Source organism: Dermacentor silvarum, chromosome 10 (genome assembly GCF_013339745.2).
Source record: "Dermacentor silvarum isolate Dsil-2018 chromosome 10, BIME_Dsil_1.4, whole genome shotgun sequence".
In the NCBI taxonomy this organism is placed as follows: Eukaryota; Metazoa; Arthropoda; class Arachnida; order Ixodida; family Ixodidae; genus Dermacentor; species Dermacentor silvarum.
Window position 1 is genome coordinate 74,103,011 of NC_051163.1, and position 24,860 is coordinate 74,127,870.

At 42.9% G+C, this 24,860-nt stretch overlaps 1 long non-coding RNA gene across 1 annotated transcript; it reads right to left on the reverse strand.

The window, feature by feature from the left end:
• Positions 1-4,070: 4,070 nt before the first annotated feature.
• Positions 4,071-24,140, reverse strand: LOC119431183 (uncharacterized). Its single transcript, XR_007464006.1, has 3 exons — positions 24,048-24,140; positions 22,630-22,822; positions 4,071-4,767 (listed from the first exon to the last, which is right to left on the reverse strand). It is a non-coding gene; the product is annotated as an uncharacterized LOC119431183 (long non-coding RNA).
• Between the last annotated feature and the right edge of the window lie 720 nt (positions 24,141-24,860).

A 24,860-nucleotide genomic window follows, 5' to 3' on the forward strand; every position in this document is an offset into this window, starting at 1 on the left:
GTTTGACTAGCAACGGATAGGTACGTTTTTTCAGCTTCTTCTTCTTCTTCTTTCTTTCTGGGGTTTTACGTGCCAAACCAGTTCTGATTATGAGGCACGCCGTAGTGGAGGGCTCTGGGTTAATTTGGCCACCTGGTTTTTTTTTTCAGCGGTGTAGCATTTCCGCCGTGCGCACTCGGAGTTAGAGTGCCTAGCAGCGCGGTAAAGCCTTTTCTTTTTTTATTGGTGAGGCGCTTTAGTGTCGTATTGAACCAAGGTGATAAGTGCTTTTCGGTTACAGTGATAGTAGGTATGTAAGTTTTTATCAGCTCATCTATTTTAATTTTTTTTTAAAAGAAGCCAGTTAGTTTCAACAGAACGTTCTAAGAAACCGGCAAAGAACGAGCGGGCAAATTCCGCTAGTTTAATATTCATATCAGTTTAGTTGCCGTTGTCGTAACCCGCCGTGGTTACTCAGTGGCTATGGTGTTGGGCTGCTGAGCACGAGGTCGCGGGATCGAATCCCGGCCACGGCGGTCGCATTTCGATGGGGGCGAAATGCTAAAACACCCGTGTACTTAGATTTAGGTGCACGTTAAAGAACCCCCGGTGGTCCAAACTTCCGGAGTCCCCCACTACGGCGTGCCTCATAACCAGATCGTGGTTTTGGCACGAAAAACCCTATAACTTTGTTTTTGCCATTGTCGTAAAGCGTAATAGTTTTTAAAGTTTTAGTGGGGGCTGGGATGCCACATCGGAATGAGGCATGAAGCACTCAATGATCGCTAAGGCCAGGTGAACGTGTCAGTGGCGAAACATAATCGGAGTGAGAAGTGAGGATAAGGCCTAATAAGTTAGAAGACTTGTGTCGCGTGGGCTTACTCACGATTTGCGTTAAGCCAAACGTAAGACATGTATTAAGGAAATCACTTTCAACAGTGTCTTTTGACCCTCTTTCAGCTATTTTGGATCAATTGATGGCAGGGAAGTTGCAATCACCGAACAGTATGATAGGTGTTTGGGGATAAAGCACTGTTACCGAGTGATGCACCTCATGGAAGTCAGCTATGAAAGAGCGGTTTTCGTCGGGTGGACGATAGCATGTACCGATAACAACGGCTGGGCGGCAAGCATTGCTCATCACAAAGACAATTTCTAAGGGCGTTGTTACTGTTATTTCACCACACTGAATACTTTCGTGTGTACATATCAGTACGCCGGCGCCCCTTTTGTGGGTTCTGTCGCGTCGAAATATAGAAAAAATTGGAAAATGTGAAAGAATTTCTGCATTATCAACGGACGGGTTAACCAAGTTTCAGTAAGCAGGACGATGTTCGATGCCGCTGTACTGAGTAGGCTTTGGAGGGAATCAAGTTCGGGAAGAATACTGCGAATTTGGTGTAAAGAAATGAAATGGAGTTATTGGGAGGGTCGGATGCTAGGAACCCGGTGATCGAGCAACTACCTTATCGGAACTATGGTCGTATGTGTAAGTTGTATTTACTATGAGTAATTTGTCGTGGCGTAGTTTGAAGGGTCTCTGTTGTGCTTTGGCAAACTGAACTAGGTGCCTAGCAGTTAGCGTGTTTGGGGAATAGTCTTCTAATATCCGATATTCAGTTCCTTTGATTTCTTTAGCACAGGACAACACGCATTCTTCTAATTTAAAATGTGCGAATTTAACAATTATAGGCCTATTTCTGTTACTATTAAAGCGACCTAACCTGTGTGCTCTTTCTATGTTCAACGGGGCGGTTTAGCTGTGTACTGCAGTGTTGAATTACTAGGGCTTCGGACGTAGCCCGCGTTTCGTTTTCAGTGTCTTTCAAACCAAAAAAGACTAGGTTTGATCTTCGCGCTATCTTCAGAGTCGTTAAGTTTAGCCTGAATAGACGCAATCTTATTTGCGCTCTGTTCGGCCAGCGTCCTGAGCTCGTCGACTTCCTTTTTTTACCGCGACAAGTGTTGAGCAGTCTTCTATCTTAGTCGTTTTTTTATCTCATCAAAATATTTGTTGCTCTGAGATAACTTTTGCTTGATTGACTTCATGTCATTTAATAATTATGATTGGCCCGTACAGATTTCGATAAGTGCTTCCAATATATCCTTTGATGCTTTATTGCCGCGGGTGGTGGGTCCTGGGTTAAGCTCGATGTCACCGGATAAAATTAGTAGTTGCCGAAGAACACGAAAGCAGTAGAAAAAATAGCAACACAACAACTTGGCCTTGACAGCACGAATAAAGCAGCATATATATAGCGAGTACGTCCAGGCGTGAATAAGGAACAGTGATAGTTTACCTGCGTGACAAACAAGCTTCGTAGGTTAGCGTCTGTCGCCATAGCTGTGGTGCGGCCAAACCCACGAAAGCCCGCGAGGGATCCGAACGGCCTTACACTGTTAACAGGTTTTACTCTTTTAGGGAGTTTCAGGCTCGTTGCATAACTCACACCCTAATGGGAGCACAAGAAACTCCATCAGAATGGAGTTTTTATTCAGACCCTTGTTGTTGGGATTTTTTGGGGGTACCGTGGGAGTTTTGCATAGTTCCTTTAAAAGATATCGCTGCTGGCGTCTTTATGAGGAAAGTTAGGAGTTTTTTATTACTGCTTTGAACACCGGGACTGTGGGAGGTTTTATGAGGTACCCTGGGTGCCTTTATAGGTTTGCTTGGGTATTTTATTTTGCTTCTTTTGGGAATTTAAAGGAGAAACGATGGGAGCTATTACGAACGTATTTTCCGAGCGGCGTGGCTTCTTGAGGGAGTTTTTAAGGATGCCTTTGGGAAATTATTTTTACTTCTAATGGGAGTGCTTAGGTGTAAATATGGGAGAAATTGCTTCCATATTTTGGGAGCTTTGCTTAAGGGAGCTCTTATGGATAGCTTTGGGAATAAATTTTTAGCTTTTTATGGGAATATATAGGAGAATGTCTGGGAGTTCCTCTTCACACCTTTAAGGAGCTTTGTTTTAGTTAGGGAGTTTTAAACAAATGTTTTGGGAGTACTTTTTAGCTCCTTTTCGGAGCTTTTACAGGAAGCTCTGGGAGTTTATTAGGCTCCTTTTGGGAATTTTATGAGGCTGAAGGGAGTTTTTTTGTATGTGTGTTTAGTAGAATGGGCCCTTTGAGGAGCTCCGAGATGTATGACAAAGCAATAAAGTGTCTGGAAATTTATTGTAATTCCACAACCAAATGTGCCAGCATGATAGTACAATCAGCAATTGTTGGCATAGTGAAAGTGAATTGATTCAATAAATTAGATATAAACAAGTATGATAGAGAATTCAAGCATTTGACAAGCTTCAGTACACTTATAAATCTACAAGTGCAGCCAAGACCAAAAGTGAGTAGCTCAAGACAACACCATGAGCTATTCGGCAATCCTTGTATCTGTTTGAACAGGTCACACTTCTTTTTGCAAGTAAAAGAGCATGCTACAATGAATGATGCAAAGTAGGCCTCACAGCAGCAATCACCCGAAGGAAAATAAACAAAGTACTTTTGAATACCTATGCTATTTCGAATTGATATCTACAAACAACTTACTCCCACATACTATGCTCGCATGTAACATGCAGCTGCAAAGAAAAAAGAAGCCAAGGGCGCACACCCCACTCTGAATCAATTTCCTTAGCAATGTGCAATACCTGAAATACAAACTACCCAAATAGTGAACATGACAAAAGTTCACAGCAAGATGGTCACAATGTAACAGTAGTCAAGCAGGTGATGTCTCAGGCTGAGGTTAACAATCCAACAAGGGGACTAGTAGACAACTCCAGCTGACAACAATGCATATGTAGATGTCACTACATAGGTGCTTGTTGCGATGCCACCTGACCCTAGTTGGCATCAAAGAGGTTCTTTAAAGATTGGCACATACACAAGTTGGTGTCAAAGAGGTTCATTGAAGACCTGCATATGCCGATGCAGTGGCCCCAGGGGCACATAACCAGTGGCCTCAGTGGTGCTAACCTATTGCAGCCCCAGGGGCACATGCCGAATTTGCACAAATATAAGGAGTTTTTTCAAAAATTCTTTCCTCAAAATGTGCCTTGCGTTATATAACCAGCACCGGCACAAAGACCAACACCAATGTCAGCAATCTGAGTGGTCTGAGGAAACTCCCCTATTTCTCCCACACACCTTACCTTCCCAACTAAACCATCATGTTGAGCATTTCAACTTACCTCACCCTACTCTATGCAACCCTGCTTATTCTCCTAGATGTCTATGGAGTGGGGAAAAGTGAACTGTATAAATGCTGCCAAGGAAAACAGTTGTTGCCCTAGCAAAGACAACTCCCCCTGTTGAAAACAATTTACCACCTCATACAACACCTGTTTCACCACTGCTAATCACCTTCAGCTGTATATTGCATATCACAAAAAGCAGCAATTCAACTATAATTTTGCTTTTACATTGAAACATGAAAATTTCTATAGGATGTCAAACATTTAACACATGAACCTTTAACAGTGCCCATAAGTGTGAAATTCTCTCATAGGCGAAGCGGGCAACACTTTACCACCAAGGCTGTACACATATAGCATCATTACGAACATTTTCTCTGCACAAAGTTCTAGCACCCTGACGGCAGGGAGTGCTGCATGGAGCCAAGCATGTATTTCAGAGTAGGCATTTTGTATTTTCTTCTGCCATATGGAACATGAAGATCAAGGAAGGTAGGCTGATGATGCTGTGCAAGCAGTGGTGGCCTTGAAAAGGGAAGGAATCCACACGAAAAGCCTTGGTGTATTGAAATGGCAGTGCATGGTATGGAGCACCCTGAAAACCAAAAAAAATGGATTATATACTACTGTACTTGCAAACTACTACCATATGAATATTTAAACATAGCATCACAAATTGCAATAAAGTAGAAAGATGGGCGAGTTGGAAAGGATGCACTTATTGGTCAGCCCGAGAACAATTGAGAACACAGAGGTAGAGTGACACAGGATGAGCGCTAACAAAAAACTGTCAGCACTCGTCCTGTGTCCCAAGTTGTTCTCGCGCTGACTGATAAGTATGCCTCACAAATGATTTGACAGTGCTTGGCTAACCAATGCCACAACACCAAGTGTACTTTGGCTATCTCAAGTTAAGAAAAACGACAGGCAATCACTACAGTTGCAGACTGCACACAGAATATTGTGAAAATTTCACATCATATGAGCATCATTATTATTTTATGGTCTAAGGTAAAACATTAGGGGTGTGCGAATAGCGATTTTTGAGACCAAATTGAATACTTTTCAAATAATGAACAGCCGTTATCACAATTAATATAAAACGATGTTCGCATACTACTATCATCTGTCATCTGTTTCTGTCATCAGTATAGTAAATAATGAAGTGTTGCTTCTTAAAAGCATAAAACAGCAGTGGAAGCAAACAAGTAGTTTCTTCACATGCACATGACTCTTCAGAGTGCGAATGATCGTTGTATAGCCTGTAAAGTATGGCTACCTAAGTGACGTAACCTGGTTTGTGCGTATTATCAGGTTTTGTCTATACTATGCCCATGGGCATGAAAATTTAACGTACATTTACTCCAATGTTATGTTCAATTGGCCGCAGTTCACATTTTGAAATATTCGAAAAGTAATAAAATATTCGAACTTATGAATTGTGACTATTCGATTCGACAACCGAAGTGAATAGGGCACTATTCGATTTGTTATTCCGAAAGTTTCAGATATTCGCAAACCCCTAAGACATCTTGGCACACTAAAACTACAAACAAGTTTTTTAATAACCATGAAAATTTGCAGAACATTTTATCAACTGACATGGACCGTAATATTTGTCATCTGCAAAGGGTGTTTCTTCGATTCTGATTTGACTGAAAAATAAATTATGGACCTTGGAACAATTTCTGAAGTGTTTTCATCAAGCTAGAGTGGCTTATAGGAACCAATAATGAGATTTAGTAACCCCTATTTTGTAGCGAGGAAAAGAGCTTATGATTAAAGGAATCTATAGCTGCAGTGATTAAAAGGTTCTGAATTTTCTAATTAACTGTTTACATCAGCGGAAGCTCTTTAATTATGTAATAGGATGCCTAGCAACGCTGAAAATGAACGAAATCAAGACAACACATTCAAAAACTAATAAAATGTATGCGCTCTTGATAATAAATGTAATATGTTTTATTTGTGACCGGATTATGCAAGAGCACCAGAATGTGCATATCTTCGCAGTGCACATACAGTTCACCAACTAACAATAATCAATACAGATCAACATCGTAAAGCAACACATGGGTACTGGGGCTTTCTTCACATTGGCCTAAAAAACCATCACGAGCATTCGACCATCTCATTAACACAGCACTCATAGCTTGCTTCAATTCAATAAACCACGAGCCATATGTGGAGAGCCTGAAGCGGAACCTCCCTGAAGATAAGAAAGACGACCGAGACTGGGGCTGGCAGCACAGAGGAAGAAGTTCATTAAAATGGCGGACTAAACAGACCGTTTCATTATTACTTCCTTACATTTTTGGCGCAGCCGCTACAACCTGAAGCTGATGTGGGTCCAGATTGGTTACTCATACACCGTCAGCAAACTGGAAATAAACTACAACACCACGGAAAAAGAGGCATTGGCCGTCGTCATGGCATTGCGGTATTTTCGCACTTACCTCGAAGGTCAACACTTTAACTTGTTTACGGACAACCAAGCTTTGACTTATTTGCTCAACATTACTCAAACGAAGGGAAGGATTGCTCGTTGGGTCAACGAAATCCAGCAGTTCACGTTCGACGTGGTTCATCATCCTGGAAAGAAGCTCCCCGACGCGGACGCTTTATCAAGATTGCATATTCCGGAGACTGAAATAATTAAAACTCTGCATGTAGCAAGTATTTGGGAAGACACCGAAGATATTGTGTTGAAGGATGGAAAGTTCGAGGTACCAGAAACAGATCGCCAGAAAATTTTGAAGCTTTATCACGACAGTCCCGACTCGGGAGGGCACGACGGTTTTTGGAGAACATATATGAAGGTACAGCAACGTTTCACGTGGAGAAATATGAAAAATGACGTACATGAATATGTAAAGACTTGCCATGATTGCCAAGTGCAAAAAGCAAAATATAGGCCTAAAGGAAAAGAAATGACCATACCTGTGTACTCCAATGTGCCATTTGAAATTGTGCACCTCGACTTTGCCGAGCTTAAAAAGAAAGGGGAAGGAGTGCGTAAGACGCAAGCTTTTCTTGTTGCTATTGACCAATGTACACGGATGGCAGCGGCGAAACCAGGGAACGAAGACTCCAACGCTGTCATTTCCCTTATGCAACGGGAAATGTTTAAGAATACTAAAGTCATTGTCAGCGACAACGGTCTGGCATTCAGAAGCCAAAGGCTAAGAGCTTGGGCAGAGGAAAGGGGGATCACCCTACGGTTCACTACGCCATACCTTCCTGAGGGTAACGTTCTGGCTGAGCGATTAATTCGTGATTTGAAGACATACATTACCCTTTATCCAAATTTTCCTGGCGGCTGGAAATGCGCTCTGAAGCTGCTGTCCAGCATCACAACCGCTCCTATACGGCTGGCCTTGGTTGCACACCCCATTTTGCTGCCTGTGGGACCAGCCCATGGCTACCCGCGGATCATCGTCTGGGAATAGCAGGCAAGATATTTCTACAAGAATGTGCCAAGACAAAAGACCAACAGCAGCAGTACAAGCTATCAATGAAAAAATATTACGACAGTAAACATGGGTCTAAAATTCCAGACATCGAACCAGGACACTTAGTCCTTGTACGCAAAGGACTGGACGGCTCGAAGTCGCCATTCATCGGCCCCTACATGGTGACCAAAACGGTAAAACAACAAGGCGTTCTGAAGGCCTATTTATTACGAAGCACCAGGGGAGAAGATTGAATCCAGCGCCATTGGAAATGTGATTCCATATTACCCCAGGAGGGGAGACAATCAAAGCCGTGGAGGGTGTGGAGAGCCTGAAGCGGAACCTCCATGAAGATAAGGAAGAAGACGACCGAGACTGGGGCTGGCGGCACAGAGGAAGAAGAAGTTCATTAAAATTGCGGACTAAACAGACCGTTTCATTATTACTTCCTTACATGTAATATGTTTTATATGGGACCGGATTATGGAAGGGCACCAGAATGTGCATATCTTCGCAGTGCACATACAGTTCACCAACTAACAATAATCAATACAGATCAACATCGTAAAGCAACACATGGGTACTGGGGCTTTCTTCACGTTGGCCTAAAAAACCATCACGAGCATTCGACCATCTCATTAACACAGCACTCATAGCTTGCTTCAATTCAATAAACTTTCAGATGTGCACAATTGCTTAAGAGCTTTTAAGCAATCGGCATGGCACTTATATTATGGTTAACTTGTTGCCTGTAAAAGTGGTAAATCAGGTGAACTGCTAGTTCTGTCCTCCCACTGAAAATTTCAGCTATCGCTGCTGAAAATGTGAACACAAAAGCATTGTAGGAGCTATTTGGAACCTATTAATGTTAGGAAAGAAGATAATATGCAATATTACGATTTGCTTAAGAAGGTTCAGAGACCCGTGAAAGATGTCGCTATGTGCATTGCCATGCTGACATAGCAGGCAATTAGATAAAAGAAGGGACAATGAAAAAGTGACATGTAGATTACACGGATGCAAGAATTCTGCTTCACTTTATAGCTGCAAAACCTAACAGTTACAGAAGTGCTTCAACTGAAAAAAAAATATTTAGCAGCATGTTTACCAAGTCACCCATAGCCTTCAGCTTGTAACAAATTCGTATGCTATAAGTGGTTTGGGCTCTTCAAAGACAGACATCTGGCAAGTAAATGCAAGAGCACAGTGAAATGCCACCAGTGCTCCAGAAAAATGCTAATGTGGTAAGGGAAATTACAAAAACAAGAATGCGGATGAAAAGAAGACTAAACTGCCCCGAAGCCTTATTTTAGCAATGTGTGTAAAATCTTATGAAACATGATTACAGTACTAAGAATGACAAAACACCAAATGCACAGAATGGTTGCTAGAAATCAACTGACCTCACTACAGTGATTACGCACATTAAAACCTAGCATTCACAATAAAACCTCACAATGCACACATATCATACATCAACAAGTAATTTCTCTATTCCAGGACCTTGTGGAAGGTGTGTTAATGCAGTTATTGCTTTCTTGTACGGTCTAGTACATCAATTTGCACTTTTCTGCCTTGCATTTTCGAAGTACATGTGTACAGTCATATTTTGGCATGCTTTGGCATCTTTTACAATGTTTTGTGAAATCCACATGCTGTTAACGCCTAAATCTTGCTCGATGCTCCTGCAGCCTGTCATTAACGCAACTCCTGGTCAGCGCAATGTAACACTTGCTGCAGAAGAAGGCATTAAAGGCACTCAAAGGTGCCTCAATGACAGGCTGAGGGAGCCTTCGGTGTAGGTTAGGGCGTTAGCAAGGTCGGGCCAACTTACAAAATGTGGCAGCACAAATACTCGGAAAAATCTAAAGCTGAAAGTGCACACTGATATATAAGTCCTTTTCCAAACAAGAAGCCAATAAATGCAATAGCAAACATATTGGTATCTTGACTAGAAATATTGATTACCTGAACAATATGTCTAATGCATGCATCATAGGTAAAATGAGTGATATCTGATATGTCATGTATAGTCAAATATTGCCGCAAATGTGAGCCTTTCATGCATTTATGTAATCACTTGTGTTGTAAAACCAGTTGAAGTGCAGGGCCCGTTCTGTGCATTCATATGTATTTCATCTGATAGTGTAGTAACCATGTTTCCTAATGCAGGTAACCAACTCTCCCAGCTTTCAGAAATTGTATGCAGGGTATGATGGCATGAAAAACAAGGACATTGAAACACATATCAACAGGGCAGGCCCCAACTACCGTATTTACATGATTGTAAGTAAGTCAACCCCCCAAATCACATGTGTTAGGAAAAAAAAGGCATACCCATGGGTACATTCCATAACAAAAATTTATAAGTAACACATGGCCGGCGGTCAAGTAAAACGTAGAGCTATAAAGAGAAACACATGAGCGGCATCTGCTTTTCCATTAACTATCGATACTCCCCCGGAAGCACCGGCATTCCGAGGGTCGGTGCCGCCGCAATTGGAACAGCGGCCCTTCCATCAACTATCAGCAAAACCATTAGTGCTGTGTGCGTTGTAAACCTCCTTAAAATGTTGAAAAAAAAAACCTTCCGAACAAACGCGCAGAACAGCTGAATGCTACAGGTAGACCTGTAGACAAAACATAAAATTGTATTTATATTGTAGCGCCCGTGATAACTCATTTCTCTCCTTATTGGCGGTGCCATGCTTTCGTTTCGATCCCCCACTTCAGATTTTCAAATTTAAAGAAATAGGTCACCTTACAATCGTGTAAATATGGTACCAACTGATTTTGCTCCTGGATGGAAACAAGTATGTATAATCATAATCACTATCAATGCTTCAATGAGGAAGTATTTGAACTCAGAACTTGCATGAAGAATGACTACGGTAGCCGCATGGCTGCACATGTCAAGAGCTGATGGTGCATCCCTATGTTCCTGCACACAAGGTTAGTTGCAAAAAGCCATAATAAAGCTGAGAGGGAAATGATTGAGGTTTTATTACACTAGCAAACAGGGATTGACATGTGTCCGCAAACAATCACTGTCTCTGTGATAAAATCAGGTCAATTTTTTATAACGTTTACCCGCAATTCATCACTCACATTCTGACAGGTACATATTTTGTTTCGCTACTGATTTTTGTGCCCCATATAATATTAACGCTTTCCGTCCTCAATTTTATTTTCAGAAAACCACTGAAGTTTCCCAAATTTTTATGAGTGGTTCATTGTGAAGGTTTTATTACTGCAATATCTGCTGTTCATTTATTATTTTCTGTATTCTTTTACTAGCTGTCAACTATACTTTCATGTTTTTAACTTGCAAATAGGCAAGGGCACAGAAAGTTTACATGAAGCACGGTATTCCTACGGAGCAGTATTTATGATGATGAAGAAGCCAGTGATGTGAAGATGACGATTGGAGGCTAGCGTGGGCTGTTCCCTTTTGGTCAAGTGCGGCATATTCATTTGTAAATATACTTGTATATAGCTTCTCATCTGCGTCTTCCCACATAACGTGTTTGGTGTAGGTGCTGGGTAATAAGATGTGGAACAGGGCGGGATCGAAGAATTCGAGCAGGCATCAGGGCGATAGGCCGAGCAGGCAGAGTGAAGACCCATGTTGGCGAACTCGTGGCATAAAGCATGACATGTTGACCGCTAATCAAGGACAAAGACAGAGAAAGAGAAGCACGAAACGATGACACTGGTGGTAACATGCAGTAAACACAAATTAGGCCAAACTCAAGTTATCCTCTTGGCATACAACTGCCTGAATCAGGGAAACCGTGACTGCAGGTTTGTTGGCGGAGCTGGATTCGAAGGCAGCTGGATAGGCAGCTTCAATTTCTCGCCGGAGGTTCCGGGAAACATCGCTAGTGTTGTTGGGACGGGGAGCGTCGGCACAGGAAGATGTCGCCGAGGTGCTTGATAGACGGGCAAACTGTTGGTTGACATGGCGGCTTTTTGCGGGTTTCAGCCAGCAGCACTCTTTGATGGCTGCATCCACCGTCGCCTCGTTGTTGAAGACGAAAAAGTTGAAGGTGTCATCGACGCTAACTTTGAGAATGTGTGAAACCATGTCTGGTTCAGTTGCGTGCGTCAACTTTGCGGCACAGAGCCAGGACTTGTTGAATCCATGTGACATACGGCTTTCTTGACGTCAGCACACGGCTGGATAACGCCTTCTTCGTGGCAAGTTGGTGACTGTGAGGGTTGCCGAACAAGTCTCAAAATGTTTGTTTAAGCATATCTCAACTGGTGAGCTCATCTTCGTGTGTCCGTAACCATACTCTAGGTGTGCCAACAAAGTAAAATACTACGTTGGCAAGCATGACAGTAGGGTCCCACCGATTATTGGTGCCTCGTTCGTGCAGTCTGATCCAGTCCTCCGCGTCTTTCCCATCTGTTCCCGAGAATATGCCAGAGTCACGGGGAGTGGAGTGCGATGCAGGTCATCGAAGTGGCAGCTGGTGTCAGAACCAGTTGAGTCGAGCTGTCGTCTCAGGGAGCCATGATGGAAGGCTCAACGTACCAACCACTGCAGAGCTTCCGTGACAAAGACAAGGAATGTCCATCTCGACTTATTATGTTATATGGGAAGACACAGACGACAAGATACATTCAAGTATATTTACACGTGAATAATCTGCACTTGACCAAAAGGCAACACCTGTGCTAGCCTCCAATCGTTGTCTTCACACCACTGGCCTCTTTGTTATCGTAACTACTGGTCCATAGCAATATCATGCTCCATATTGTTACATTTAATACCTATATAGACTGTTTTGGTGTTCTTGCCTATTCGCAATTTAAAAACATGAAAAAATTGTTGATAGCTAGTAAAGGACAGCACAAAATAATAAATGAACAGCTGATATTGCAGTAATGAAAGCTCTTCACAATGAATCACTCTTTAAAAAATTGGGAAATTTCTGTGGTTTTCTGAAAATAAAATTGAGCTCAGAACAGTAAGGATACAAAATATGCACCTGTCACAATTTGAGTGATAAATCGCAGGTAAGTGCTCTAAAAAGAAATGACATGTTTTTTTGGAACAGAAGTCAACCATGCTTTTGTTATCCCCCATGAAATGTGTTATTGCTAGCGCTGCAGGGAAAGACAATCGCAAAGGTGTAAGCAAAAAAGCTTTTTTTTAAACAGGTCGCCAGGGGCTAACATTTTCTTTGCAATTGTTAGTACAATGTTGATGCTCGAACCATGACACATTAGAGCTTTCTAGCTCCAATTCTTTACTTCAGATCCAAAAACATGAATTCCGGCATTGAACAGGCGACCTTTGTCACTGCAGCCACCTCACTTTGCACTGCTACTTTTAAACAAGCCGGACTTCTGCTTCGTTTCCTCCCACTGTGACCTCAAAACATCTGTTTACTGCAAAAATGGTGCCTCTTATTAACACAGTCTTCACAACAAAATGATGAAAACATTGCCACTTGTCCATGGCACTCAGTAGGCGAAAATTCCCTGGACAAGTGAGACTCGTTACTGGCACAAAAAGAGCGATTGGGGTTTTAAATGCTCGCCTGCCTTCACGAATAAAATCAGTTGGTACTAAATGCCAGTGCTGTCGATGTGTTTCTTTGCGCTGATTACTTCGTGCCATTATATGTCTACCAGTGTGTCTGACCAAGAAGCTTAAGCAGAAGCGGTGCTATATGTTATCCATTGTAATTTTATAAACACAAACAATGCCGGTAATGCAACTTGAGCTGTAACATGAACATAAAAGTTTGTTGCACCTTATATGTTTGTGGCATATAGGGCAATTCTATTTGTTCAGGTGGGTTACTGGAAGATGACATTGGTTGTCAAATATGACAAATTCACGGTTTCAAATATATTTCCCAAACTTCCAAACAATAACATTCTAATTATTTACATTAGGGCATTTGTTGCAATTGTGGAATTGCAGCTGGGCAGAAGTGAAGTCAAACACATCGGCTAAGCAGAATTTAAAATTAGCTCAAGTGTCAAGATATCTGCAATCAAGAGTTCGACGAAATCCCCTCTGGTTGGGAAGTAACTGCATAATAGGAGGAAAAAAACAGAACGCCGACCAAAATGTTCTTGTCTAAAAATTCTTAACGTTTCAGCTTCCACACGAAAGCCTTGTTCACCAACCTGAGAAGCAAAAAGCCTTCCGCTTAAATCTGCATCAATAATCGCTTCAGGCATCTTGCATATGTTGGCGGGAGATTGCCATCGTTTCGATTAGGCGTGCGTGCTGTGGTTTGGATGGTCAGAGATTCCAGTCACTGTCGCTTCACCAGGTTCTTTTCTTGGGCAATGACTGAAGCTTGGCCCCAGTTGAAATCGTGTTGCTTGGTTTCTCCGTGTTCAGCGAGTGCAATGGAAGTGACTTTTTTTCATTTTTACATCGCTCATGTGCTCCTTCAGGCGCCGCTCGAAACTGCCACTTTCACCATTGCAGACATATTTGCACTCGGTGCTCTTATATACAACGCCAGGGAACATTTCTTTTCTTAGTTTGTCCTTGACGTTGACAAGCTCGTGACGTAACTTGCCGCTGGGAACATGGGCGACTTGCACACTATATTTACACAGGACACGTGCCAAAGCTTCGCTGATGCTAAGAACATATGAATGGCGGTGCGACGCTGCACGGGGGCATCACGTGGTTCCGTAGGATGCGAGGTTCTTTATCTGAGGAAGCAATAAAAATTTTCGTGTAGCTGCACACGCCGAGCTCGCGTCGAATGCAGGTCAAATCGGAGTCCTAGTCTTCCGGCTTACAACAAATCCTTTGGGCTCTTTGTATTAATGAGAATGCCACGGACCACTTCTGGCACACAGGTTTACAGAAGTGAAATGAAGATACCGCCCTGTGTGCGGGTTCTTCCAGTGAACTTTGAGGGAAACCACATCAAAAGACACCATGACTTCATCATCATCCACCGTGAGGTGTCCCGTACCTTGTCACTGAAGTCCTGTGAGTTGCGAATAAATGTGGGGCCACTCACAACAAGTGGAGCACATGCACGGTGAAGGTAACCGAACAGTTTGCAGAGGGGGGAACGCATGAAATCCACAATGGGCAGCATCGGAGTACCTGACTTGTGGATTTTTGGAAGAAAACATAGTGCCGGAGCTGAGCCGTTGTGGCAAAGCAGCCGAATAATAAATGACTTGTGTTCTTACGGCATGTCGGCTAGAAGCTTTTCCAAATACCGTTCCACCTTAAGTGTGGGCTCATGATTGAGGATGGTGTAGGCGCTCGGAGTGATCGACGAGGCCAATGGCATGCTCCACGGCACAAATAACATTTATTTTTGGGTCAGGTGCAGAACTCGTGTTGAAGTTCAGTCCAAGTTCGAGACCGCCTAGCTCGAGCTGGCTAGGTGCGTATGAAACAAGTCACACACCGCTGACTTGACCCGATTCGACATGGTGCTCCTGTGGTGCGGCATGAGACGTACCAGTTTGTTTCGGTACGTCGTTTCACAGTGACAGGACTTAAGATGAGCCTTGAAGTTGGCATGTAGCTGAATGCTGGTGAATACATCAGGGAACTGGTGCTCAAGGCGACGGCGAGCAAAGAACAGATGATTCTGGAAGTCTCTGATGGTTGCTTTGCAGTCCAAGATCCTTACTTGAAGTAATAAGTGCGCAGCTTTCGAGACAACTTTGTGTCCGAAAGCTGTGTCAACGGGTCTGAGCAGGCGTAGTGACTTTGGGATCAGGCCTTGGGTTTTGCACACTAAGTTCAAGGCTCACCTGAACTTCAATCTAACATGCAAAACCCAAGGCCTGATCCCAAAGTCACGACACGTGCTCAGACCCGTCGACACGGCTTTCAGACACAAAGTTGTCTCAAAAGCTGAGCGCCTATTACTTCAAGTAAGGATCTTGGACTGCAAAGCAACCATCAGAGACTTCTAGAATCATTTGTCCTTTGCTCGCCGTCTCCTTGAGCACCAGTGCCCTGGTGTTTTCGCCAGCATCCAGCTGCACGCCAACTTCAAGGCTCATCTTCAGTCCTGCCGCTTTGAAACTACACACCGAAACAAACTGGTACGTCTCATGCCATGCCACAGGAGCACCATGTCGAATCGGGTCTAATCAGCAGTGTGCAACTTGTCTTCATACGCACCTAGCCAGCTGGCACTAAGTGTTCTTGAACTTGGACTGAACTTCAACACGAGTTCTGCACCTGACCCAAAAATAAAAGTTGTTTGTGTCGTGGAGCATGCCATTGGTCTCGTCGATCACTCCGAGCGTGAAGATGCCTATACTCGTGTGATTAGCGTTCTCACCAAACTACCGCGTAAGCCACCTTCCGCCTTGTTGCCTGAGCAGCGAAACGCCATTAAGTCTCCACAGGAATAGCAATATAGTGATATTGCCAGCCGACAAGGGTAGTGCCACTGTTATTATAAACACCAATGACTACATCAGTAAAATGTTGGACCTTGTTCAAGATAAAAGCACCTACACCGTCCTCAATCATGACCCCACACTTAAGGTGGAACTGTATTTGGAAAAGCTTCTAGCCGACATGCTGCAAGAACACATTTATTATTTGCTGCTTTGCCACAACGGATCAGCTCCGGCACTATGTTTTCTCCTGAAAATCCACAAGTCAGGTACTCTGATGCTGCCCATTGTGGATTTCACACGTTCCCCTCTCTGCAAACTGTCCAGTTACCTTTACCATGTGTGTGCTCAACTTGTTGGGAGTGGCCCCACGTTTATTCAGCAACTCGCAAGACTTTATTGACAAGGTACACCCCCTCACAGTGAATGATAATGAAGTCATGGTGTCTTTTGACGTGGTTTCCCTTTTCACTTATGTTTCTGCGGCCCTTGCGGTGGACGCATGCAAAGCTGCCCTTCTGGCTGATGCGAAGCTATGTGAACGTATGGCAACTGAAGTACAGGGTCTCGCATGATTACTCGAATTTTGCTTGAAAAATACTTCAATTTCTGCAGTGTCACTTAAAAGTAAGTGCACGGAACCCTTATGGGCACATCAATTTCTGTAACCACTGCAAATTTTGCTATGGTTTCCGTGGAAAGTCGGGCCTTGGCTTCTTTTCATCCTCCATGAAAGTTTTCTTCTGCTACATTGACGATTGCTTTTGCATCCTAAAAAAGAAACCCTGGCTGCCTTCACGGATCGCCTAAATAGCACTGAGGGTGCCATAAATTTCACTGTGAAGAGGAGGACTCTGGCCGGCTACCTTTTCTAGACATATTGGTAGAACGGAATAGATAGTGGTTATCTCCCAGGAAGTTCATAGGAAGGACACGCACACAGGGCGGTATCTTCATTTCACTTCTGTAAACACTGTATGCCACAAGTGGTCCACAGCATTATCGTTAATACAAAGAGCCTAAAGAATTTGTAGTAAGCCAGAACACTCGGGCTCCGATTTGACCTGCATTCGACGCGAGCTCGGTGCGTGCAGCTACCCGAAACATTTTATCGCTTTTTCAGAAAAAAGAGCGTCGCGTCCTACGGAATCGCATGATGCCCCCGGCCAATGTCACACCGCCATTCTTTTATGTTCCCAGCATCAGCGAAGCTTTGGCACATGTCCTGCGTAAATATAATGTGCCAGCTGCCCATGTTCCCCGCCGCAAGTTACGTCACGACATGTCAACGTCAAGGACCAACTCAGAAAAGAAAGTTCCCTGGCGTTGTAAATAAGATACCGTGAGTGGACTTGTAAATAAGATACCGTGAGTGGAGCAATTTTGAGCGGTGCCTGAAGGAGCACATGAGCGATGTGAAAAAGCAAAAAAGTCCCTTCCAGTGCACTCGCTGAACATGCAGAAACCAAGCAACACGATTTCAACTGGAGCCAAGCTTCAGTCATCGCCCAAGAAAGCTGGACGAAGCGACAGCATCTGGAATCTCTGACTATCCGAACCACCGCACACACACTTAATCGAAACGACAGCAATCTCCTGCAAAGATAGGCAAGATGCCTGAAGCGATTATGGACGGGATTTAAGTTGAAGGTTCTTTGCCTCTCAGCTCAGTGAACAAGGCTTCCGCGTGGACGCCGAAACGTTTAAGAATTTTTAAACACCATTTTGGTCAGCATTCCGTTTTTCTTCCTATTATGCTGTCAAGATATCTGTCCCCAAAATATGCCACAATTTACTTTACTGTTTCAGTTAAAAAAGTTTCAAGAGCCTTTCTCATGCATTTCTGGAAAGCACTAGTTGAAAACGACCAGGAATGCTAATGCATGTTTAGAGTCTGTAAGGAGTATGTTTATCTAGGCTAGTTACTCACATGGGGCCCTGATCATAAGAAAGAAAATACAGAATAAAATTGGGTTGGAGTGCATACAGCAGACATTACCAAATCCTGATTGGGAGCTTACCACTGTCGTTGAAACAAAAAGTGTACAATCATTGCATTCTACCGGTGATAAAATATGTGGCAGAAACTTGGAGGTTAACAAAGAAGCTCGAGAACAAGTTAAGGACCGCACAAAGAGCGATGGAACGAAAAATGTTAAGCCTAACGTTAAGAGACAGGAAGAGAGCGATGTGGATCAGAGAGCAAATGGGGATAGCCGATATTCTAGTTGACATTAAGAGGAAAAAATGGAGCTGGACCAGCCATGTAATGCGTAGGATGGATAACCGGTGGACCATTAGAGTTACAGAATGGATACCAAGAGAATTGAAGCGCAGTCGAGGACGGCAGAAAACTAGGTGGGGTGATGAAGTTAGGAAATTTGCAAGCGCAAGTTGGAATCAGCTAGCGCAGACAAGGGTAATCGGAGATCACAGGGAGAGGCCTTCGTCCGGCAGTGGACATAAATATAGGCTGATGATGATCATTTCAACACCAGCTTGGCTCGCTATCTGTTTACCCTTGTAATACCAAACACACTCTGGAAAAAGGACCCAAGTATATACCAAATGTTTTAGTCATTCGAAGAAACATAAACCAAAATAAAGAGCATAAAATATGCTGCTTAAAATATTCATTTTGGAAGAAGGTTTGAAAAAAATATTACAAGAAAAATAAACTGATAGTTTGCTTAATCGCAGTGCTAATAAAGACATTGCTGCGCAGCTCCGAAATTGTAAGGTTAGCTGAAAAGATGTGTTCTTTGCTCTACAACAGCAATACTATCACTTTGATGAATGCCCGTGTAACTTGGCTTCAATGGTTGCAAAGACTTCTAAGCAAGAAACACTGCACAGTGCCACGGCGCAATCGTCGCACCATGCCTTGATTTCCTTTCAAGTGGTTATCTTTCGATCACCTGAGAAACGTTTTAAGCACACAAGCCTTGTTGGCTTTTGAAATTTAGCAGTTAGCGAAATGCACTTGGAGAAGTGGCGAGTGACAAGGAGTGACATACCTGCCAGGGAAAGGGTTAAGTGCATTTGACTTACTAGCTTCAAGCCCTGCAACTACAATATACAATTCTGTTCACTTTTTGGGGGCCAAAAACTGAACACAAATTTAACTGATCACTGAGATCTATCACGCAAGTAATGTCTGCCTTCCTTAGTAGTCTACCTGATAATAGAGAACCAGGTTCAGGTGATCTTACTTCTAAACGAAAAGACAAGCTTGCAACTTGAAGCCCACAGTAGTAGCTCTGCATCTATGCCATCCAGCTGTTGAGCACAAGTCCAACATGGATAAATGCAAAATAATTCAGGTTCAATGCTATAAATGCATGTTAAAGGTACGCTAAAGAAAAATATTGAGGTAAGCTAGATTGAAAGTTCGGCTTCCGTAATCACGAATTTGTCATTTGTAGCGAGAACAGAGCTTTTGTAAGCAAGAAAATGAGAAAATTGGAAAACCGAAGGGCACCAACTGTTAAATTAAACTAAGTTCTGGGGTTTTACGTGCCAAAACCACGATATGATTATGAGGCATGCAGTACGAGGGACTCCAAATTAATGTTGCCACCTGGGGTTCCTTAATTGGTACATGGGTGTTTTTGCATTTCACCCACATTGAAATGCGGCTACCACAGCCAGATTTACATCCCGTGCCCTCGTGCTTAGCAGCACAACGTCAAACAGCACAACTGGGATCCCATACTTGTCAGCAACCTTCTGCAGTGAGTGTGACAATTGGTACACATGAAGCAGCACCTCCAGCTGCTTTAAACTGTGCACTGTTGGCTTTTGCTGCTTTGAATTGCTTATAAAGTCCAACTAAAATAAAATTTGGGGCTGTGGAAAAAAATATTCGAGTAGTGTGAATACAGAACAGCCTACGTGCAACATTTTAACATTTGAAAAACGAGGGGATGAGTGACAAAAGGCTAGGAAAAGTAAGCATTCTTGATACTGAATATGAAAAAAATGTCACCATTACCAGTCACCGGCAGTGATGCATGACTCGGATTGCAGGACTCCTTGGCATGGCGTATGAGAAGGGACCACCTGCAGCTGCCTGCGGTGTGATAAAAATCCCAGAGGCGACGTAAACTCGCGTCACAGCCACTAACCACCAAGTGCATGCTTCGTCTGCTAAGGCACTATTAAAAGGCTGCCAAAAAGAAAATGAGACAGTTACCAGCCCCGCACCTTTGCCAAGATTGCTTCAGTAGTACTACTTATTTATTACAAATTTGGCAGTTAAATTTCGTTGCATTTGTACTTTAAGCTTTTGGAGCAGGGGTATTGAGAAGCTCCTGTGCTTTGTGACATTACATCAGATATTTGACAAGGCTGTGGTTCTCAAGGTTCTTAGATGCATAAATGTTCTAATTCATTTACAACCTAATACTAATATGATGCATGAGAATATGGTAGATTACATTTTATGTTTTTAATGGGTGAGGAAAGGACTAGCCTTTATGCTTGCGGCACCCACTGACATAGTGAAAACATTGTAAACAAGGTTCCCGTTCGAAAGCCGAAAAATCAAGCTTTTAAATAACTTCACCTTGGTCGGTGTCAGTTTTTGTTTTTCGCCATGACTCTTCCCGACCAGACAAGACTTTGTCAGACTCTAAACTTCATCAACCCACTGACAATAATTAAGCTGCATAGATAATAATTTGACCTTCACCATGAAGCATGTTTGCTGGTGTTACCAAGCAAGAGCAAAGAAAGGTTTGCTACTGTACGAATCAACCTATATTAATGTTGTTAAACCTGTTATTCCCTTGATGTGCCTCGAGTAGGCTCTAAAAATGTGTAATCACATGATGCGCACTAGCTTTTGTGTTCAGATTGGCAGGCTCATAGCAGCTGGCTCCTGTGCTTTGTGACATTACATCAGATATTTGACAAGGCTGTCACAAGGGATTATGTTTTTAATGGGCGAGGAAAAGGACTAGCCTTTATGATTGCGGCACCCACTGACATAGTGAAAACATTGTAAACAAGGTTCCCGTTCGAAAGCCGAAAAGCACAAAGTGATCGGGATGATCACTTTGTGATCATCCCGATCTCAGAATTTCTGCTGCAAAAACTTAGGGACTTAAAAGCAGCAAAAGCCAACAATGTGCAGTTTGAAGCAGCCAGAGATACTGCCTCATGCACACCGAGTGTCGCACTCACTGAAGAAGGTTGCCAACAAGTATGGGGTCCCAGTTATGCTGATGGTTCCAAAGAAGCTGCCTATACTTTGTTCCCCCACTTAAGGGTAAAAATAGAGCTACTTGTGACAAGACATGAAGCACCCTTCATGAATTGTGACATGGGCATGGTGTACCAAATAACCACTTGTGGTAAGCTCTACAGAAGCCAAACTGGGCACTTCACTAATGACAGGGCAAGATAACATTTGCAGAATATAAAAAGGAAGGAAAAGACTAATGTAGGTGAGCATTGTAAGACATGCACTTGTCATCCCTGACTTGAGATATAGGTTCTTGGCAGAAGTAGAAGCACAAATGCACACTTGATTTTAGAAGCTTTCTTAATATCAAGTAGAAGTGACTGTGCCAGCGATCCTTATAACCTTAAACACCCAGAAAATTTTGCTTGATGCCCACGTGTAGGCACCATAGTGGTAGCCTTGTTCTCGTGTATGCACTCCGTTTCATGTACATTCTACATATGTAGTGGCCCATGCCTGTGAATAAACAGTGTGCCCTTGGCGCTTGTTCTTTGTACTCTGCCATCTGATTATTTTTTGTGCTGGCTTTTGTTAAAAGTTTGTCTAACATACAAATCATACATTGGCAAAACCTCCTTTGTGCAACTGTGGGTTTGGTCCCCCCCCTCCCCTACCGGCAACAAACTATCTTTTCGTCCACTTTCATTTCCCCTTTTCTTCAGTATTCTCTACATTCCAATTGAAACCACAGCTGATTAGCCCCTATGCTTTCCTTAACTTCATTGCCTGCTGGCTTTATACGGTAGTGATTAAAAAAAATCGAGCCCTTCCGTTTTCCTTTTCGTTAATTCATAGCGAGGGTCTCAAATCTGGCAGCCTTGATGCCATGAGGCAGCATATGAAGATTTATTAGCCATGTGCTTTCTCTCCAAAGTCCACGAGTTACGTGGCACCATAAGGCAAATAAGGGGGTTCCACATCCACCCGCCATGGCTTCGAGTGGCGCTGGCTAGCACTCCCATGGCTACATCTAGTACACATGAATACCCAAGTTAATGACGGATTGATAATCGTCGCTGTAGCACAATTATGTATCGAATGCACAATACGAAGGTTGTGGGTTTAGACCCCACCAGCGACAAGATATCTTTTCGTCCACTTTCATTTACCTTTTTCATTATTTTCTACATCTCAATTTCAACCACAGCTCATTTAATCTATGCTTTCCTTGGCTTCATTGCCTGCGGGCTTTATGTGATCAGCAAAAATAAGGTATAACAAGAAAATGAAAATTAATAAGTAGAGGACAGGTTCATCGGTGTTCGAGGAATCATCTTCCTTTTTGTATCTTTTACCTACATGTGCACTCAAGAGGTAACTGCTCAGCCTGCATATCAAATGACAATGCCACAAATCCGGCTGGAACCCACAGTCAAATATATGTAGAGCATACCAATACATCTCCTCCAAAGATGATAAAAAGCACAAGTGCCTGTAGAGTTGTGTGCCACTGCTCCTCTTGCCAACCCATGGAAAGGGGCATGAGTGGTGCTGTAGAGCTCGCTGCTTCAAGCAGCATTCAGGTAGCCATTCATAATCCTGCACGTAGTCTCCCATGTTTTGTACATATCAAGGTAGCTTTAGTCCTGCAACAAATAAAATGATCAGTTCTAATCAATATGTAAAAATGCAGGCATTTTGGCCGACGGATTAACATGTTGAAGTTTCTCTGATGCCAGTTAATTACTTTAAAACATCACTATTAAGCACAAGTTTAGCTGTTCCACTTGTAGCAGATTTATTGTAGAACACGATGTAGTGTAGCACGATAGCCGTGATACAAGACGAAGGTAACACACTCACACAGACTGTTACCTTTGTCTCCTCACATATATTGTGCTAGAATCACATTCAGTGTATATCACCCCCCACCCAATTTTTTGTTCTGCTAAGGTTTCTTTCAGATTGGCTGCACATCTGTTCAATCAGTCAGTCAGTCAGTTTGTGTCTGCAAACAAGTTCAGTTTCCACAATGCACAATGATGCTGTTCATAATGGGAGATTGAAAATACCTTTACAGTTTCTTTTAAAAAAAGTTTTGTACAATGTCTCACTGTGCACTTCGCAAGTTGTACACTGATATAAATTTGTTTCTAAGATATGAAGGTTGAATACAAGCATTTCAAGCCTTAATATGCATTTCTAATTACATGTAATCGCTACCACTTATGAGAAAATTGATACGATCTGAAGTAGAAAGCCTCATTTCTATCCACGGTGGTTGGATACAAATGCATTACACATCGAGCGAATATAGTCAAATTTCAAAACAAAAACTAGGGTAAAGGCCTTATACCGACACGCTCAAAAAAGACAAAACATTTCAAGAAGCTTACTGCGGCGTTGTGATAATTTTTCCTCCACCAGAAATATGTTCTTTGGCATGTGCTCTAGAACCGGGGGAGGGCCGGGGGTTCTTTCTCTGTCGTTGGCGCTGTTCATCGTGCTGTATCTCATCAAACCGGGACATTTGCACGCGAAAAGAGAGCATGGAGCACGCCCTGGCTGGAAAACGAAAGAACGAGCACAAACGAGACTTGTCATTTATTTTAACCTGGCGTATTCTCATCGCGTCTTTTTCCTCTTGTACTATATAGAGGTTACAGTTCTGCTTATTCCGTATTAGTAGTATCAAGTCGTACGTCATGCATGCGCATTGAGCACAGTAATGCGTTCTAGATATCGCAGATGCCCTTGGTCACGGCGCGACACTCGCGATAGCGAACTCGAACGCGATCTTTAAAAAAAAAGCAAAAAAAAAATGTTTGCCTGCGATGAACTTTGCAAACAAGAAATAAAATAGAAGCTTACCAAAATGCTTCTTCCAAAGGCGGGAAGAATACACTGAAGTGACAGCCCATGCAGTTGTTGGCGGCACGCCGTTCGTTGGCGTTCACGTACCCTTTCACGTGTTGTGCTGTTTATCACGTCGCCCTCATTTGTAGGCGTGAGAAGAGCATCAAAGTATTATTATCTTCTCTCAAGTAACGCCGCCTCGTAAGCACAAACGGAAAACGTTGAGCCGTCAAGCCGGCACCAGCTTGCCCACAGGCAGCAGTTTCCCGCGCTCGTATCTCACAGTTGACGAACTTTCGTATTCGCACCGCGCGCGTTTGGCGAGCCGTTGTGGCGCCATCTGGAAGAGTTTGAATGTGGACTTTGCAAAACTCAACAAAGTTCGAACATATATCTGTTTAGTTTCTCATATATAACAATTTAAAGCATATCATATTTAGAAAGTACTCACCACAAAAATATTTTGTTTCAGTTTCTTTGGCCCCTCCGATTTACGAGCATTGGTAGCTTTAGCACGGGGGCTCCTATCTGAATACATGGGAAAGCTAGGAGAAATCGTTTTTCTCGGCAACCACTGCTCCAAATTTGATGGGGTTTGTGGCATTTAAAAGAAGAACTTAAAATATAGTCACTGTTGGTAGCGAATGCTTAATTTAGGCCGTCAAGTTTTTTTATAAAAATTGTAGAAAATCGGCTAATTTTCAGAAAGCCACACTGTCAAGTTTACAACTCTGTAACTCAGCAATGAAAAAGGATATCACAATTCTGTAAATTGCATATGCTGGCGCATCTAAAGCGGACAAAATTAGTGTATTATACATGGCTCTT